Below are 6,292 nucleotides of genomic sequence, written 5' to 3' on the forward strand. Positions count from 1 at the left end.
AGGGAATTTTCTGTAAACAAGAGACATGTTTTTATAAACTGTACCTATGCTTTCATTTTTTTCCCTAGGAGAGACTTATTGATGTCCCTCTGGTCTGGCCAGTGTGATTGAAGAGGTTTGTCTTTGTTTCACCAATCGAATTGGTCTGTGTAAAACGGTATGTAAAAAAGACACATCCCAAAAATAAAGGAGTCATTTTCAGCCTTCTGAAGTCACAGTCTGTGTCGTCGTGGTGTACAACAACATCAATTCCCCCCACTCCTTAGTAAAAAGGAACTAAAATTGCCCCGAGTGGTGGAACCCTGGGCTGGGACACCCAGCAGCAGGAGCAAGGCCAGCATTTGGGACTCCCTCCACCCCTCCCATCCATCCCCATCTCCCAGGGAGCCAGGCAGTGGGTGCAGAGCCCCACGGGCTGCTCCGTGCCGGCCTCTGGAAGCCCATTACTGTTTTATGGAGGTCACCCTCACCTAATTATGCCACTGTTCCTCCCAGCCCCGGCCTGACCCCGCGTGATCCTGGAGCGGATTAACATGTCCTGGGCACTTGAGCGTGTGCTGTGGGGCTGCCCGCGCCCGGGGCTGCCTGCAGCTCCCTCTTATCCTGACCTCGGCCGTTTTTCCTCCCTGCCCGGGCCTGGCAGGACCTGTTGAATGGGGCTTTCATTGGGATGACCCCCGGGGTCAGCTGTTTTCGGAGCATGAAATATGGCAGCGGCCCGGGCAGCAGGGACGAGATAAACTCGGGCTGAGGAGCCTTAACAGGCCAATGAGCCGTGACTAATGATGATTGGGGTTTGTCTTTCCAGGCCGTAATTTATTGGGCTGCTGACCACTTAGTGCACTGCCCGGGGAATTAACTCCTTCAGGGGCAGCGGCTCTGCCCGTTTGGGCTGCTGGGCGTCTCCACCACTCAGGGAAATTTCAATTCCTTTTTACTTCCTTTAAAAGAAAGGAGTGAGGGGGAACATCTTCATTTCCATTCAGAAAAAAAAAAACAAACCCCAAAAAACCCAAAAACCAAACCAACAGGAAGATATTTGGAGCACGTGCAGGGGGAAGCTGGGACAGGTGGTGTGGAAAGGCCCTGGCTGCACAGAGCAGCGGCAAAAGGGTGTGGTGAGGAATAAGGGGGGGGTTGGGGGTTTGAAGAGTGATTTTTAGGATGTTACTCTCCCAGTGCCCTGTAAGTTCATGCACACAGGCATGGCAAACTGCCTTGGAAGAGCTTGGAGTGAGATGGAGGGAGGGGAACTCCAGGCCAGCTTCCTGCACAGGATGGTTATAGAAGTTTGTGCTGGAGGTTTCTCTGCTTTTTGCTCATCCTTCCCCACTTTGGCAAGGTGAGCAAACATTTCTCCCTGATCTTTGCCTGCTGTTACACATCCTGCTTGTTTTCTGATCTTTTTACCCCCCAAAAATGATTCCTGAAGCTTTTCTCTGGGCAGATTTCCTATGTCTCAGCTTTTTCTGTAGGCAGAAAGAGGGCCACGAGTCCCTTTTGGGCAGGAGTGTGGTGGCTGCTGCGTGGCAGGCGGGTGGCACGAGCCACCAGTGCCCCAACAAAAGAGCTGGCGTGTCAAACACGGCTCTTACATCTTCATCAGGGGCTCCTAAAGCCTCCAGCTTTCTCCTGGGAGGACAGCCCCAGCCTGGGAGCACGTTCCCGGCAGCAGCACCATCCATCTCTGTCACTGCCGGGCAGATGGAGACGGACAGGGATTCTCTGGGATGGTTGCTGGGGCAGCAGCCCCTGCTCAACAAGATGTAGGCTCAGCACTCTGAGTTCCAAGCCCTGATTTTGCCCTTTCGTCTCCTTAATGTTCAGTTTTTTGAGGGGTTAACTGCCAAAATTTGGATTTCTTGCTGTTTAGCTGGCCAGAAGTGCTGACAGCACAAGGAACTCCCTGGCAATGTTGTTTCATTCTGTGGAGGGGCCAGTGTCTTCTCCAGCATCCTAAAAACTGGATGAGAGAAATCAGAGCTATTTTAATGGCTGAATTCTGCCTTTGCCTGCAGGGCCCTGGGGGTGATTAAGGGGGCTCATTTCAGGTGCCTCAATTTCCCCACCTGAAAATAAGATTTGTGGGGAGGGAGGATGCTGCCACTGACATTCCATGGGGTGTGCTCGGGGATCAGCAGGGTGAAGAAAAGATCTGGCAGGTGCTGGGGGAGGGATCTGGAGCCGGGAATGCTGCTCACCTTTCCTCCTGTCAGCCCACACATGCCCGGGTGCTGACTGGGCTGCTGCAGGGTCCTGTGGTGTGGGGTGCTCGCAGCCATCAGTGCAGAGGAGAATTCACAGCTTTGGGGAGAGCCCTGAAAGAGCCATTTTCAAACCAGCCACAAACTGAATCAATTAATTGAATTATCAGTCAAGCCGTATTTAAAAGCCAGTCCCATAAATTGAAAGGAGAGTGGCCTCCTTTGGATAATACGCCTTAAAAGCACAGAAAAAAAAAAATCAGCAGGCCTGGGGGAGAATGGAAGAGTTCCCCAAGGGCTTGCATGGGTCCAAATCTATTTCTGCCTTTAAAAAGCTGTAATTATTCCCACACTGGGAGCCGTTCTGCCAGAGCAATTCCACAGGAGCTACCCCTGAATGAGAAATTCCCAGAAGCAGGGTTCTCCAGGACAGAGGGACTTCAGCAGGGCCAAGGGTCATGGAGCAGAAGCCACGGGATGTCCCCAAGAGTTCCCTGGCAGGTACAGCTGGGATGTGAGCACAACCACAGGTGCCTCCCCATCCCTCAGCCCTGCAGGAATGTTCCCCTGGACACTGGGGACTGGTTTTGTGCTGGTTTACAAGGACAGGCCATAAACCCGAGCTCTGGAATTGCAGAGGGAGCAGCGGCACAGCCCTGAGCACGGCAGTGCCCCACAGTGAGCTGGCACTCTGCGCCCTCAGTCGCCCTGTAACTCATTAACACAAATGTAACTCGTAAATGCAAATGAAACCAGCGCCCCTCATTCCTGGGCAGGCACCTGCAGCTCCTCCTGTTGTCACCTGGGACAGGATTTCTCTGGAAATCCAGGGGCAGTTCACCCAGTGAGCTGGAGTTGAACTCGGGTGAGGGTTTTGTGCTGGGGCTTTGCAGCGGCTGAAGCCAGTTCTGTAAATAAATGGGTTTGGCAGAAGAATTATGAGGAAGGGGAGTGTTTTACATTAATATTTAAAGAAATTAAAAGAAATTGCAGGCAGAGCCTGGGAGCTTCTGTGTGTTCATACCTTCGCATTCCCAGATTTCTTTGTAACTACTCCTCTGCAACTTAAAAAAACCAGCAGGGTTATTTATTACTCTGAGTTTTTTGTTTGGCAGAATGAATAGATTTTTGGAAAGACAGAAATCACCTCTTTCCCTGCCCAGACAACACACTGGCACCTCCCGTGCTGCCCTCCCAGCATCACCAAACCAACATTTCACCTCCTGTTCGATGAGCAGAGCCCTTCCTGCCGCTGTTACTGCTATCAGTGCCCGGGCAGGGGAGCAGCAGCGACTCTGTGCTGTCCCAGGTGAGGACCACACACGAGCAAACCCGTCCTGCCCCACGGGAGGGATGCGCGGGGTGGGTGAGAGACGGCAGCCGGCAACGATGTGAGAAACGTGGAGAGGAGGGGAGGGAAAGGGCAGAAAGAAGGAAAAAAATAAAAAAAATTTTAAAAAAGGCAAAAAGAGAGAAAGCGAGCTCCTGCTTGGCAGGGTGGGTGCAGCCCCGGTGATTAGCCAAGACACGATCCAGCCTTGGCTGGCCCGGCGCAGGGTGAGAGGTCAGCAGCCGGCTGATAAAGCAGAGCATCCCCAGCCCTTCCTGGGGATGGGATTGCTCAGACTGCCCCGCAGTCCCTAAAAAACGTCAGTAGCCTTTGGGCTCGGCTCTGCTTTGGATCCCCGAAACGGGCCCTTTGGGGTGTGGATGAGCCTCGCAAAGGGACGCGGCAGCTGCTCCTTCCTCGGCTGTGCTCGAACGCTGCTGTCAGAGCGGGGTGTGGGGAGGGGGCGATGGGGAACGTGGTCCTTTGGAAGTGATCCCGGTACCTGCTGTCACTGCGCCCTAATGGATGGGGAGATGGCGCTTGGCCGCGCCGAAATTCCCGAGCCCGCCCTTGTAAAAGAGGAGCCGAACGTAAAAGAGAGGGAGAGATGTTTAACAGAGACAAGACCTGGGGATCAGGAGGAGAGAGGAACATCCCAGCACATCAGCTTAACCCTTACAGTGCCAATTTCCGTGCCTCTGGAAAGAAATCCCGGCATGGAGCGGAGCAGGAAGAAAATGCTTTTCACAAACACGCCAGCTTGGGCTTCGGGAGGGGAAATGCAGTTTTCTCCTACCCTGAGGCCTCTGCTTTCCTCTCCCATGCTCTGGGCAGCAGCTCCCAGCCCGCAGCCGGGGTGTGAGTGGCTGGGAAATCATTAACTCGGCTACAGATGCTTCGGTGAGTTTGGATAAACAGCCTGCTGTTGTTCTGCACATGGGAGTTACTGTAGGAGCTGCTGAAAGGCCCGGGATTTATAGCCCTGGAAAATGATTTATTTTGTTAAGCCTGCAGCTGATACAGCTGGGGAAACACCAGTGTGGGATCTCCCTGCACTGCTGCTGCATCAGAGCCACCAGAATCCTGCAAGGAACGGGGAAATGCTGGGACAAAAAAAAAAAAAAGAAAAAAAAAAAAGCCACAAAACCTGCTGCTCACCATGGTGGTAAATACTGTGTGAGCCCACACACATCCCTGGCAGTGTCCAAGGCCAGCTTGGACAGGGCTTGGAGCCACCTGGGATGGTGGAAGGTGTCCCTGCCCATGGCAGAAGTGGGGCAGGATGAGCTTTAAGGTCCCTTTCCACCCAAACCATTCCCTGATTCTGGGAATCATCTGGGCACAGACCCAGCCAATCCTTCCCGTTTCCAGGATGAACACAACCAGGCTGGGGATCAACAACCTCTCATACCAAAAGCACATCCTTGGCATGCAAGCAGCAGCCACTTGCTGACTCTCAAAGCTGTCCCAGGTCTTTCAGGATCACAACTTTGATCCTTTTTTTCCCTGGGTATGGTACTGGCTTGGAGTGGATCTGCCTCTTCCCTCCCAGAGCCGTGCACCCTCCCCATCCCAGCAGGAATTCCTGTTTCCAGCACTGCCAAGGAGGAGGTTTTGTGGTGTCATTCTCCCACCTGACAGCAGCACCTCGCAGGGCTGTCATTTCTTCATCCACAGCATCGTTCTGGGGTCTGGAACTGTTGGAACTGAGGCTCAGCCTCTCCTAAAATCCTGCCCTACATAAAGATGCGTTTGCCACAGGGTTTCTCCAAATTTACCTCGCTGGAGATCACAGCCATGCACAATCTCAATTAGCACCCAACTGTCCCACCTGCAGCATTTCTCCTCTGCCCCTGGGGAGTTTGGGGAGGTGTCAGCAATTAGTGCCAATCATTTTACACCCCCCAGGGCTCAGCACTCACATTCAGGTGGGGAAGGTGCTGCTGCTGCCTCTGGAATTATCACTGACTTGTGTCACTGGTGGGATGGGCCGCAGTAAATCAGCACAAGGGCTGTCCTGTCGTCTCTGACCGACAGAAACACTTCCTAGAGGAAGCGTCTACTCCCTCCACCCCTTTTTTATTAATTAATGATCCTGCAGAGTTAAAAAGGGAATCATTTCTGTCGGTGAAGTCCTTGGAGGTGGAATTTATGCTCAGCAATGCTCAGTCCAGCCCCAGCTGTGTCCCCCCAGGACAGAGAGCCTGGGATGGGTTGGAAGGTGCAAAATCTTCCCTGCCTGCCTTAGTCCAGGCATGGGGGCAGCTGATGTCCCCTGTCACTGCTGTGCTGGCTCTGAGCCTGCCTGCAGCACTTTTAACCAGGTTGTTCCCATTTTGGAGGGTGAAACTGCAGAGGAGCTGAAGCCTGAGAAGCGATGTGGGATTCTCAGATGGAGCAGGACATTTGGGCCAGGGACTGCAAAAAGGGAGCAGGGCATGGACCTGGTCACTCACCCTGGTGTCCCAGCCAGCCTTGATGGGAAATAATTGCCAATTTCTTCATTGAGCACCCATCCATCACCCCCCAGGCTCACACACCCATCAGAGGGCATCGCCTCAAGAGCAGATTCACCTCTTTGGGCCCAGCCGAGGTAAATGCTGGCAAAGCAGCTGTGGGACTCACACATGAATAATCAGAGGTTACCAAAGCCCTCATTAAGCAAACCAGGCTTGGCTTTCCAAAGGATGGGCTGAAAGGCAAATGTCTCCTGTTACAAGTGCAGTGTCCAGAAAAAGAAAAATCCCTGCCTGGTCTA

The 6,292-nt window shown here is 53.1% G+C and overlaps 1 long non-coding RNA gene across 1 annotated transcript; it reads right to left on the reverse strand.

The window, feature by feature from the left end:
• Positions 1-1,776: 1,776 nt before the first annotated feature.
• Positions 1,777-5,316, reverse strand: LOC136298881 (uncharacterized). The gene is made up of 3 exons (XR_010723402.1): positions 5,169-5,316; positions 2,202-2,318; positions 1,777-1,963 (listed from the first exon to the last, which is right to left on the reverse strand). It is a non-coding gene; the product is annotated as an uncharacterized lncRNA (long non-coding RNA).
• Positions 5,317-6,292: the final 976 nt, after the last annotated feature.

Source organism: Chamaea fasciata, unplaced genomic scaffold (assembly GCF_029207755.1).
Source record: "Chamaea fasciata isolate MVZ Bird 193981 ecotype frontalis unplaced genomic scaffold, bChaFas1.0.hap1 SCAF_18, whole genome shotgun sequence".
NCBI lineage: Eukaryota > Metazoa > Chordata > Aves > Passeriformes > Sylviidae > Chamaea > Chamaea fasciata.